This window comes from Durio zibethinus, chromosome 6, assembly GCF_047325235.1.
Source record: "Durio zibethinus cultivar Kanyao isolate XHJ-2024 chromosome 6, ASM4732523v1, whole genome shotgun sequence".
NCBI classification, from domain to species: domain Eukaryota; kingdom Viridiplantae; phylum Streptophyta; class Magnoliopsida; order Malvales; family Malvaceae; genus Durio; species Durio zibethinus.
Genome location: NC_143167.1, coordinates 20,230,377 through 20,244,633, shown reverse-complemented (window position 1 = coordinate 20,244,633; position 14,257 = coordinate 20,230,377). Strand labels below are relative to the sequence as shown.

Below are 14,257 nucleotides of genomic sequence, written 5' to 3'. Positions count from 1 at the left end.
AGTAGGAAGGAAAAGAAGAGGAGAGAAAATTTCAGAAAGAGAATAAGTTGAATAATTGCATAATAGATTACCTCTACAATTCTCCTTTTTCCCATTTTGTGCTCAGTTAATAGTAATAAACCGAGATACTCTGTTGCCAACTTAGTGAAAAAGCAATTAAAGAAACATAAATAAGGGCCTTCATAAGAAACAGGCCTTACAACCAAGTAAAGTAACAAGCCTAACATGTAAAACATTAGGTCCAAACACAACAATGAATCTAGACAAGAATAGGTCTATAACAAGAAATTTGTCTGCTTATATATTTTCATGAAATATTCTTTAACTAATAATTTTTATTTGGAATTTTTTTTTACAATATGCACATTTTTATCATGAATATTCCTTTATTATTAATTTTATTGGGTTTTTAATTAAATTAAAAGTATAGGAATAATAAATTTGCACTCTGTGTGGTAAATTTAGTTCTATCTTTCTAAGTAAAATTGTAATTTGAACTTTATCTGCATCTCTATGGGAGGTGCAGTTACCAAGGGTTTTTGTGTCCACTGATACTAAGCAACCAATTGAATTTAAACAGACAATGTAACTTGTGTTAGTTCCTCATTACTTTTTTTCCCTGGTCATTTTTTGTTTTGTTTTGTTTTTTTTACTTCTTGCTCTGTAATATAAATACAATATATTTTTATAATTAAATTTTTTTATTTTTCATTTTGATTTTTATTAAAAATATAAAATAATTTTGTTAATTTAATATAAGAAAAAATATTATTTGATGTATTATTATTTTATTAATTTTAATTTTTAATATAATTATTATTTAAATTAAAGTAATTTAATAAATTTTAAATTATTTATTAATTTTATAAATGTTAAATAATTTAAATATATAATTATATAAATTTTTTAATCTAATGCTTTTAATAGTTGTTTTTTATTATAATTTATTTTACTGTCACTATTATTTTACATCTAAACACATTCTCCATGGATGATTTTAATTTCACAATTACAAATATCAATTTCACCTCTATTTTTATTTGTAATCTCACAAAAAATAATTTTACTATTCATTCAAATAAATCTTTATTATTCTACGTGTGAGACTGAAATTTGGGTAAATTTTCATTATAGGATTAACAATAATTTTAAGGATCTTTGGTGGTAAAAGGTAATGATGTCATGCAAGAGCTAAAAGAAAGGAGAAAATTAAAAGAAAAAAAAAATGGAGAAATGGAATGAAGAAAAGGAAACCCCGTAGCATGATAAACTTCCAAGGAAAATGGATAGAGGGGTGGAAAATTCGTGATTGCTAAAAATGAACATTGGGATGAAACAGAAAATGATTAAGGTGGTTGAAAAAAAACACATAATTGCTGGAATATAACTTCCAACAATCTATGTAAGTTTTTGTAACCGATTTGGCCTCGGAAATTAATAAGATATAGGTTTTTTTTTTTTTTTTTTTTAAATGTGGTAATAAAGAGTTCTCTTCGAGCAATTTATACAATAGATGTGATTGGGAATAGATCGTTAACGCTAAGATTTGAAATATTTTAAATCTATCAGATCCTTTAAAGGTGGTCACTTGAAATTAACTAATTGAAATAAGATTTAAATTATTTTTAAAATTTTTTTAATTTTTTATTTTGATGAATATTATATGTTTTAATTTTTTTTCTTTTTAATAATCATTATTTATTGATTTTGAAGTTAGAGAAATATTCTAGTTCAAAATATGGTAAATCAATCTTTCTAATTGGTTTGCATGCCCTTCAAATCCATACATTGATACGCTCAAGATTAGTTTTGGTAAAAATTTTTATTTTATAATTAAGGTTTTTTGAATAAAAATTTCTCAATTTACTACAAATAGATTTTTTTTTTTTTTTTTTTAATATTGAATGATATAAAGCTCTTACAAGTCTACTAGCTGCAGAAATGTATATTTTTTGATTTAAGGATAAAAAAATATAAAACAAGGCGCACTCATCCTACTTGGACCTGAAACTGTTAGAATTGGAGAAAAGACTAGACTAGTAAAAATTAAAGGCCCAAAATTGGTACTAGTTAGTTAGAAATATGGATGCATTATCTCATCCAAAGAATTTTTTATTGTTCCTGAAACAACACTTAATATATGAACTTGAGCTTTCAATTACTTGATGTTCATCACTAGTGTTTTTGTGTTGCATACTCTTTTACAAATAAGAGAAGAAACTTGGAATCATTCGATAAGAAAGAAATAATAGTCCATTGAAATCTTAATTATAGCCCATCAGACCCTTTTTGCGAAACTAGTTTCCTAGAACTCGGTCAATTTTGGTCTTGAAATCATTGCCACAATTTGGGTTTAGCAATTTCTTTTATTTTGGATTCTTACCCTTTTCTTGGTGTAAAATTGAAACCCTAAGCCAATTCAAGTCAATTTCCCTCGACCCTATTTTTCCTTGTACAAAAAAATAAAATAAAATCAAAGAGGATTTGGTAAACCCCAACCATTTTTTTTTTTGGTACAATTTGACCTTCTTTTCATCCCAAATTTTATTTTATTTTTTTCCAAATAATATATCTTATTATTATTTAGATGGGTTTAAGGGTGGTGGCTAGGTGGAATTTTTATTCCACGTCAGTTAAAACTAGGCCATGTATCAAATATAAGAAATGCCACATAAGCAATTTAATACCACGTCATCCACTTTACCAGTAGAATTTGAACAGTGTTAAGGATAGGAGGGACATTGAAAATCACGAAAAGTAAAGGGACTCGCCATGATTAAAATTATTATACGAAGGACTAAGTTCATATTTTAACTAAAGTAGAGAGAGTGATCGTACAATTTGACAAACATATACTTATAAAAACAAATATGATTAAAGAATATAATATTATCGTAAAAATAAAGTCATTATAATTGGAATATAATTTTATATTTAAGAAATGGCCTTGAACCTAATCAAATAAAAGTCCAAATTATGTTGAAACCGCTAAAACTAATATAAATATTGAGAGTAGCCAAAATCAGTGACAAAACCAATCAATAGTATGAATGAAAATAAATAGGAGATATTACAAAAGGAAAAAGAAAAGGCAAGATACAAGTTTCTACCAAGGACACATAAAACAATAGTGACAACATACAATTTACAGACCAAGATACTCTTATTTATGATAAAATGTAAATCTTCAACACCAATGGTTGACCCAAAATTAATTTAGGAGTAATTTTTAACTAGTTTTTTTACCCCCCTGAAATGCAGGGGATATTTTAATTACATTAATATTCAATTTATTTCATTAACTGTTTTGTTTGATCGATTTTTTTTTTTAAATCACTAAGTACTTGTTTCTTCACTTTTTATTTTTCATTTTTATTAAATTTATAAATTTTTATGTTAAATCCTTTGGTTGGGGTTTAAAGTTCATAAATTTATAGTACAAAAATTCCTAAATAAAAAATATGGTTTATGGACAAATTTTTCACACTAACTTTTTAATCTCTATCTTACTTTAAGAAAGTATATAGGTATTTAAGACCTTGAAGGCTTAATGTTTTTAATTAAATTCATTTCATAAATTTGATTGTTTAATTGGTAAAAAGAAATGGAACTTCTTTATATATTTATTATCTTATATAGCCAGAGTTTATGAACTCTCCTAACTGAGTTTATTCCCATGTTACATGCTCAAAAATATTCTTTTCTTTTTTAAAACTATAATTATTCTATTTTTCATGGAGGGAAATAAAACAAATATAATTTCCTTTAATTATATAATCAAAATTGATATCTACCAATCGGATCCATAATTTATATTAGGTCTTTAATTTATCATTGGTGAGAAATTTTGATGCATTCCCTTTTCTTACAATAAATGAAAAAAAAATTTTAAATTTCATACAAATAACACCACATCTGAAAAAATTATGCTAAAAATATTTTAATTAGTATAAGCATCCTCTTTTATCCGCATTTATTGAAGTTTCTTAGCTTTGAAATTCATTTTTCAAAATTTAGGCTTTTAAATTTCTTTTGGGCTGTAATTGTGTAACTAAGCCATGGCCTTGATCAGCGTTATAAACCTATTATTAATTTGGTTTTTATTTATTTATTTTTCACTTATTTAAAAATAAAATAAAATAATTCAAAAAAAAAAAAATTCATGGAGTTACTTCTTGCAGATAAAGTTTTAAATTCAATCTCGGGATAAAATTTTCGAATACAAAATAAATCCTTTTGAACCAAGACTTTGTTTTAATCTTAAACTCTAGTTTAATTGATATTCCTTTTCTACTTAAACAACAATTTCCACAATCAAATGGGAGAGCTGACATAGTCTCCACCATCTGCTACCAATAACCCATAATTACCATTAGTCATCAACAGCTTTAGGTAATACTAAAAGCAAACACCAGAGTATAGAGAGTATCACAAACAACTTTCAACAATAAAACTCAGCTCATACACAAGGTAGGATCTAGCCTTCATTATCACCTCACCTTAACAGGCTACTGCTATCATTAATTAGCCTAACAATATTATTCAATCTTTCCCCATTCTTAAAGCCACTTTAGAGATTCTTTTCATCCAATCCTTTCCAAAGCTCAGATATAGCAACGAATCCGGGAAAGACGTACACATTTCTAAAAAAAAAATTGATTCATTGCAAATTCCCCTACCAAATCTGTCACAACTATTAACCATCATAGCCAACCTACACTTGCAAATAGAGAAAGCCAAAAAAGAAGCTAGTCACTAACCTATGCGCTGGGCACTGAGACACCAATCCTCACCACAGAGCTATCTCCATTTTCAATCTCCACTTGCACCAAAACCAAAGCCAGACAAGTAATTAAAAAAAGAAGAAGAAAGGGACTCTTTCTTAGATTCCCAATTGAGGTTGATCTAGGCTGTTTTGGAGCTTTAAAGTTTGTGAAGGGAAAGATCAAGGAAGGAAGAAGAACATAGTTGAATTTTAGATCCGTCGGAGTAGCAAAAGAGATGATTTTGGAGAAAGAAATCGTGATCTTTGAACCTAGATCTATGAAAATCGATCAAGTTTCAAAGAAAATTGGCTAGAGATCGTGAAAGGGGGAGGAAAGAAGAACCTGGAGAAGTGTTTTGGGGCGATTCTAGAACTGACGAGTGGCGGCTGAGGCGGAGGGCGGCGGCACCGATGGCACAGCAACGGATCGAATTAAGAGTGTAAACAAATGGAACTTTTAATCGAATTGTTCTTTTCCATATTCATTTTTATTTTTTATTAAATTTAATAAATAATTTTAAATAATATTTTTATATTTTTTATTAAACTAATCAAATACGAATATAAATTTATTTAAAGTTTGTTTAAAACTCATTTATTTATTATTTATTTGTTGTTTATTTATAATAATATTAATAAAATCATATTTTTATTTTTTACTTTTATTTTATTTTAAAATTTATTTATATTTATTCAATGTTTATTTATTTAAATTTATTTAGTTATGATTGTTTATTGTTTATGAATATGTTCATTTATATATATATATATATATATAAATTCATGAACATATTTATTTAATATTCACGAATAAATTCGTAATTTAATTGAATTAAATATGAATTGAATGCGAATATTTTATCATTTAAACGAATTAAGTTCAAATGAACAAAGTAATTTTTTTATCTAACATGAACCAAACCCCAACGCTTAGTTGGTTTGAAATGTCGTTAATAAGAAATCAACGGGCATTTTCAGGTATATTACTCAAAAAAATCAACATAATACACCTAGTTGATTGGAATTGAAGAAATTCTGTTCCTATTGTTACAAACATACAATTTATGGGGAGATAAAAAAATAAATCGAATCAAGTACTCGTATATCAATCTTTCTTAAGAACTCGTATGTCAACTCTTCCCGAAAATATGAGAAAATAGGACACTAGGTATTTAGGTAATATTAGGTATTTAGTATGAAAAAATAGGACATTAGGTATAACAAACCATAAACATACGTTAGTTTATGTTTGGTTAATTTACAACATTAAATCGAATTAAAAATGTAAACAAATAAAGCTTTCAATGAACTATTAGTGAATTTGTTTAGGTTTATTCGTTTATTAAGCTTAACAAACTATTTTTAATAATTTTTTAATGTTCGTTTATTAAATGAATCAAACACAAATAAATATTTGTTTGGTTCGTTTATGTTCATGAATAAATTTATTTAAAATTCATTTAAAGCTCATTTATTTATTATTCATTTATTGTTTGTTTGTTGTTCATTTATAATAATACTAACAAAATTATATTTTTATCCTTTCTTCTAATCTTATTTTAAGATTCATTAATATTCGTTTAAAATTTGTTTGTTTATTTAAATTTATTTATTTATAATTTGTTTATTTTTTATAAACATGTTTGTTTATATATGTGCATAAATATATTTATTTAATATTCACGAACGAATTTATTCAACTTAATTAAAACTAAATATGAATCGAACGTAAACATCTTATCTTTTTAAATGAATTGAACTTGAATGAATAAAATAAATTTTTTATCAAATATAAATTAACTCCAAATATTTCTAAAAATAAATGAATAAATCACAAATATATATACGTTTTGTTCCTATTCAATTCATTTATAACCTTAGGTCAGATTTTAGAGATTAAAGTTTAAGAGGTATAGTGAAGCGAAAGAATACCCTTTAAAGTGAAAATAGCCAAATGAAGAAGAAAAAAAAAAAATTGAAAGGGAGATTTTTATATCCTAATGGAACGGCTTAGTTGTGGACACTAAAGGAATTGATCTCATCCACCCGGCTTCACAACCTGTATACAACCCAACTGATCCGAACCAATTGCTCACCAACCTGCCTCCATTTGGGCTAACCTTAATCCAGGCCGGGAATAAGTGTGTTTTTTTCCCAAAATTGTGGTAAATTTTTTGTTGGCTCACATGATTTATTTGCTTATTTATTTGTTTTCATGTCTATTCAAATTTTATATATTTTTTTTGTTAAACATATTATTTTCAACTAATAAAATTAATGGGATAAAAAATAATAATTTTTTAAATTAAATTCTTGAAATCCTACCAACGAGGATTTTCATAGGTTTACAAAAAAAATTTAAATTAATCTTATCAAACTATTATAAGATTAAAATCTTAAAATTAAATTGGAAGATGTAATGGGTTTTTAAAAAAAATTGAAAAGTAAAAATTTTAAATTAATCTATCCAAAATATTAAAATTAAATGTTAGCAAACTATTAGAATGTTTAATGATTTTTTAAAAACTATGAAAATTCAGTTTTATCAAACTATTGAAAAATTTAAATATCAAAATTAAATATTATGAAACTATTAAAAGATTTTATTTAATTTTAATAATTTTTTAAAATTTTAATAATCCAACGATAAAGTGTAATAATAGTTTTCTTGAATACTTTTGAGATAGGATACGTTCCTAGGTTACTTCTAAATTATTAGAGTAATTTTAAAAATAATTTTTAATATTAAATTAATTCATAAAATTTTAAGATGTTTTAAGGATTTTGGTAACACAAAATTAGTTGATACCATATTTTGGATGGATATTGTGGAGTATTATAGCCTTCCTTATCCATAACTATACTTTAAGGCCTTATTTAATTTTATGAACTATAATCTACCCTTTTAAAGAATCTGAATCCAACTTAGGATAAAAAAAAAACAAATTTAAATAAGTAGTCAATTGTACATAAATAAAAAAAAATTGTGACGATTTTGAATTTATATCTAGTGATTAAGTCCATTAACTTATACATTATAACAATTAGGCGAACAAAGTTTTATTAGGATTTAGATAGAAATAATTGTCGGTCAAATATTATAATTAGACAAACAAAGTTTTGTAGCAAATATTGATCGCATGATGTACATACAATTATACATGAAAACTAAAAACGAATTATTTAATTGTTCATGTCTTTGTCTCCAAACAGTAACCTTCTTCCCTCTAGTATATTGTTGCAGATGCGTAAGACTTAATTAATGAAAATTAATGCCTCTTTTAAATTTGTGACATCAAGGAAAATAAAAAAGTGATATTTATAAAATTAAGTCTATATATGATTTGTATTAATTTTTGGATGGTAATATGTATCAATGACTCTTTTATAGCTTGAAATTGCAATTTTGTAATTAAATATCATATATTTTCCATTAATATTACCAATAATAAAAGACATTCAAGTTTGGAATTAGATCATGTGATACGAATTTAAATTCAAAATCTCATTCTTACTGAATTTATAATAATTTGATTTGAAAAATTTTGCTAGCTAATTTATGTAAAAAAAAAAAATTAGTTGATCTTGTTAGCTATTAAGTACTTTAAAAATAAAATAAAATTTGTAAACACATGACATCAAGTTAGACAATACACGTATCTTAAAAATATATCATCCACATTGAATTTTTTATGTTTTTACTAAAACCTTTAATTTTTATATATTTATAAAGATATAAGATGTATATAAGATTATTTTTATTATGTCAAACATGTTTGAACAAGACAATGTAATCAATAATATACTGACAATTGACAAGGTATGATTTCAAATTCTAACTTTAATAAACAAAAAGTTTGTCTACCTTATAAATTCTTTGCTTACATGTAAAAAAACCACGAAATATACATTTTAATAATAAGAAAAAAATCTGATGGTAAAAAGTTGACCAAATATTTTGATGGCAAATAATATAAGACGCACATTAATTAACACTTGAAAGAAGAAATTTTGAGTAACTCTAAAATCATTAGTATAATTTAGATAATAAAGACATTTTTTCAATTACATGCATTTCTGTTCACCTTTCATTATGCCTTATATAAGCTAAATTTGATCAATTTATTTGGATAGTAACTAATTTAAAATGTGAAATTAATACAAATTTTATTATAAAAGCTAAATTCAAGTTGACAATTAAAGATTACATTAATAGCTGCACATGTTTGATGAAGTTAGACTATATATGTATGTGATTGCAAATGTAAGAAAAATAAAAATGAAAAAAAAAAAGGAAATATAATTTATTTTTTGAAATAACTTGTAAAATTTAAATAAAATGAAGGTAATTAAATGAAAGACATGTGATTATTGTTCAAAATCGTCTACATATCAAAAGAATAAATCATCTATTTCATTTTTTGTCAAAGATTTTAATTTTATATATTTACATAAGATATGATAGATATGAAAATTATTGGACCTAAAGTGACAAACACAACATCGTAGAAGTGATATATTGTAATAAACTCACAGTAATAGATAATAATCAATAATCCAAAACATAAGAAAAATAAAGTACACCAAGATTTACATGAAAAATCTTCTAGTGTAAAGGGAAAAAATTACGAACCATCAAAAAAATCTTCACTATCAAATAATGGATATATAATATTTTCCTTTAGCTAAAACTAAAGCTAATCAATAACTAGAAAGATAATTGGAGAATCTCATAAAATAGGTGACTCAACAAATACACCTTAGATTTGTTCATAAAGAGCTTTAATCTTGATCTCCATCGTTCAAAATGTAGAACACCGAATCATGAACCTACTGACAAAATTTCAGCTCAATCGAATCACTATTCGACTTCTGTTCAACGAACTCTCCTATCTTCTTTTTTTCTCTTTTTATTTTACTTTTCCTTTCTTTATTTTTCTCTTAATTTTTGGCACTGCACACTCATGCCAAAATCACCATTTTTTTATTACGTAGGCTCTTTTAAGGTAGCTTAAAACATAAGACCCATGGCCTTTAATTTGTAAAAACACATGAGAATGGGGTTGGGCCCCACATTCTCAATAATCTCCCCTTCTAATCTTATTAGGAGAAGATTCATCACCATATCAGTCACATTTAGAACTTACCTTGGCTAAAGAACCCATTCTAGTCAAGTTACTACAGAGCTCAGACTTTTCCTTGGGAAGTGTCTTAGTCAACACATTTGCTGCATTCTCATAAGTATGAACTTTTTTCAACTGCATCTATTATTTCTCAATCACTAAATGTAACAAGTGATATCTAACATTAGTGTGCTTTGTTTTAACATGTACATGACATTCTTACTCAAATCTAAAGCACTATGGCTATCATAAAATACCATATACTCTTTCTGATTAAATCTCAATTTAAGAAGAAAACGTTTCATGCAAAACATTTATTTACTTACTTTGGTTACTGCAATATATTTAGCCATCGTAATTGATAAGGCAACATACTTATGCAATTTAAATTGCCAAGACACATCTCTTCCTATAAAAGCGAACAAATACCCTAAAGTAAAATTTCCACCATCAAGAACACCTACCATGTCAACATCAATAAATCGTTTTAGAACTAATTGTGAAACTTCATAACTTAAGTACATTTTTTATGTACCTCTCAAATATCTAAAAATCATTTTCACTGCTTTCCAATGAACTTTTTTTGAATTAGAAAGAAATTTACTTACTACATTAACTGTATGAGCAATATCAGATCGTGTGCAAACTATAAGATACATCCAAGAATCGACAGTAGAAGAATAAGAAATACTAAACATAACTAGTTCCTCTTCCTTAGTCACCGGATAAGATTTCTTACTTAAAAGAAAATGATCGGCAAGTGGACTGCTAACTGATTTAGTATGTTCATGTTGAATCTACTAAGCACCCATTCAACATACTTTTCCTGTGATAACCATAGCTTTTTAGTTTTCTTATCTCGAATAATATTATATCGAGAATTTGTTTTGTTAGACCTAAATCTTTCATGTCAAAGGACTTAAATTATTGTTCTTTCAACTTATGAACCATACTAGCATCTTGTTCTACAATCAACTTATCATCAACAGATAATAAAAGAATAATGAAGTTACCATTGAAAATTTTTTTAAAATACACATAAAAATCTACTGCCATTCTTTTATAATTGTGGCTCACCATAAAAGAATCAAATTTTTTTACCACTGTAATAGAGCTTGTTTCAAGCCATACAAGTTTTCTTCAGATTGCAAACTAAATACTTTTTCTCTTTTACTTTAAAATCTTTAGACTGATCTATATAAATGTTCTCTTGTAAGTCACCATACAAGAATATAGTCTTAACATCAAGTTACTCAAGCTCAAGATTCAAACTAGCTGCTAATCTCAATACCACTCAAATAAAACTTATTTTCACAACTGGAGAGAAGATCTCATCAAAATCAATGTTGGATTTCTAAGAAAAACTTTTCACCACCAATTGAGCTTTGTACTTCACTAATTTATCACCATATTTTTTTAACTTGAACACCATTTATTCTTCAACGGCCTTCTCTCTTTCGAAAGTTTAACAAGATTATATGTACTATTTTTTCACAATGACTCCATTTTTTTTAATTGATTTTAACTAATGCTCTTTATCTGGAGTAGTCTGTACATCTTAGAAGTTTTATGGCTTCCCGTCACTAGTAACTAAAATAAAATTTGAAATTGGATACCTAGTAGATGGTTGATGTTCTCTTGTAGATCTCTTAAGTTGAGACTTTACAATACCTGATATCGAAGGTAGCTTCTCCTACTTAATATTTTTTGGTAGAAAGGACTACTTACCTTGTTCAATACTTTAAGGTAGAAATGATTGCTTTCCTTATTCAAAATTGATTGCATCTAGCTCATTACTAACTATGATTGGCTCATTCATATCTTCAAGTTCTGTCTTTTGCTCATTTTCACTATTTGTAACTTTTTTTAGTGGAACCTTTATCGATGTTAAAATATCACACTTAATAGTAACTCAAGTAGTTTTCTCATTTTTCTTAAAGTATGCTATGATTTTTTTCATGGAAGACCACATTTTTGCTTTTGACTGTCTTTTTCTTCACTAGCTCCCATACCCTATTGCCATATTCCTTATTATCATATCCTATAAACACACATTATATGGCTTTATTGTCAAGCTTTAACCTCTACTCTTTTGGCACATGCATGAATGATTTACGCTTAAAAACTTTCAAGTGAGAGTATAAAGCATCTTTCCCTATCTACATTATTTTTGGAATGTCAAAACCCAAAGAAACTGATGGTGATCTGTTAAATAAATAACAAGCTATGTTGACTGCTTCACTCCAAAATGGCTTTGGTAATTTTGCTATCTTTAACATGTATCTAACTTTTTTCACAATGGTGTAATTTATCCTTTCAGCTACGATCCCATGCTTTGAACAATATTCTTCAAATTATTTCAATGTGTATTCTCCACCATTATTAGTTTGAATACATTTTTAGGATAACTTTATTATCCTTTCCATCATAGCATGAAAATTTTGAAAATATTGCAATAGCTAGCTTTTGTTTTTCAATATATAAACCTAAGTCTTACGTGAAGCATCATTAATAGAAGTAATAAAACACTTGCTATCACCTAATTAGTCAACCTCAATGAGATCACATGTATAAGAATGAGTCTATTCTAATCTATTTTTTTCCTTAAAAATGTTTATGAAAAGAAACTTCACAATACTTGCCAAACAAACAATAATAATATGAATCAAGAGATATATCTTTAGTCAAGGTAATGAGAGACTATATTGGCCAAAACTTGTAACCCCTTTTCATTCATATGTGCCAGCCTCTTATACCACATATTTGCTAAAGCATCATCCTCAATGACATTTATCTGGTTGCCATTCAATTGCATCTATATCTTGTATATTGTGTAGCTTTTTCCTTTGCAACTACTATAGATCGTTTGAAAAGCTTTCACTGTCCATTCTTTTGTTGACTTTCATATCTTTTCTTATCAAGGACATTAATAGCAAGCAAGCTTATTCTCATATCTGAAATATAAGTCAATATATAGCGTGTACTAGTTCATACAATAACATCACCAATCTCAATAATTTATGATATACTCTTATTTTTTATCTTGGTGCAACCAAAGTCTCTTGCTTTGTAAGTGGTAAACAACTTTCTCTTAGGAACATAATGATATGCCACTCTTGTGTTAACTATTCATTTAATGCCAGGATCACCAATATGATTATAATCACCATATGTATAAATCAAAGTAACTATATTATTATCTGAATTTACTGCTATAACATTGTTATCATCTAAACTCTTGCTTTTCTCATCTTTTCGTTCTTACTTTAAGATTTTTTAGTATTATTTTATATGACCCGGTTTACCATAATGGAAGCACTTCACTTTATCTCTAGACTTGGATCTATGTTTAGATTCACTACAGTCTTTTGAGTTCTGACCTCTGTCGATGTTTTTACCTCTGTTCTCTATGACAAAAGCTTAATTTCTAGGGTTTAAATCTTTTTACCTTACTTCTTCATTAAGTATGCTGTTCTTTATCATCTCCAATGTCACATTGTAATTAGAAGCAGAATTAAAAATAGTTACAACTAGATTATTTCAACTATCTAGCAATGAACTAAATAAAAACAACAGCTTCATTTCATCATCCACCATAGTAATCATCCGATTAAATATATCTTGAAAATCACTCAAGTACTCTGTAATTGATTGTTCATCTTTGTATTGTAAAGTTACAAGTTTTTTAATAAGCATAATTTATTCATACCTATTTTTCTTTCATACAATGTTGCCAATTTTTTTCAAACAGTGTGGACATTTATTTCTTACTTTACATGATAGAACATACTGATGTCAACCTATTTTCTGATTGTGACCAATATTTTTTTACCTAACTTCTTTTAACTTTCATCTATCGTATCTGTTGGTATAGTCGAATCACTTAATACTAGCTCATACAAATCTCAAATATAATTTATTTTTGTCTTGGATTGCTTTTGTATCAATATCTCAAAATAATCAAGCTCAATACCACTTGTTGGGCCTAAAAAGACAAGCACAACAATGTAAAAGCAATATATCACAATAAACCCACAACAATATACAATAATCAATAATTCAAAACGTAAGAAAAATAAAGCACACCAAGATTTACGTGAAAAATCCTCCAGTGTAGAGAAAAAAAATCATGGGCCACCAGAAAAATCTTCACTATCAAATAATATATATACAATGTTCTCATCTAGCTAAAATTAAAGCTAATCAACAATTGAGAGACAATTGAAGAAATTTCACTAAATAGATAACTTAACAAATATACCTTGGATTTGTTCTTAAAGAGTTTCAATCTTAATCTCCACCAATCAAAATGTAGAACACTGAATTATGAACTTGCTGACAAAATTTTAGCTCAATCTGATCATTGATC

General features: G+C 26.6%; 1 long non-coding RNA gene across 1 annotated transcript; it reads right to left on the bottom strand.

Moving 5' to 3' along the window:
* Positions 1-4,419: 4,419 nt before the first annotated feature.
* LOC149518484 (uncharacterized) lies at positions 4,420-4,900 on the bottom strand. The gene is made up of 2 exons (XR_016342885.1): positions 4,761-4,900; positions 4,420-4,643 (listed from the first exon to the last, which is right to left on the bottom strand). It is a non-coding gene; the product is annotated as an uncharacterized LOC149518484 (long non-coding RNA).
* Positions 4,901-14,257: the final 9,357 nt, after the last annotated feature.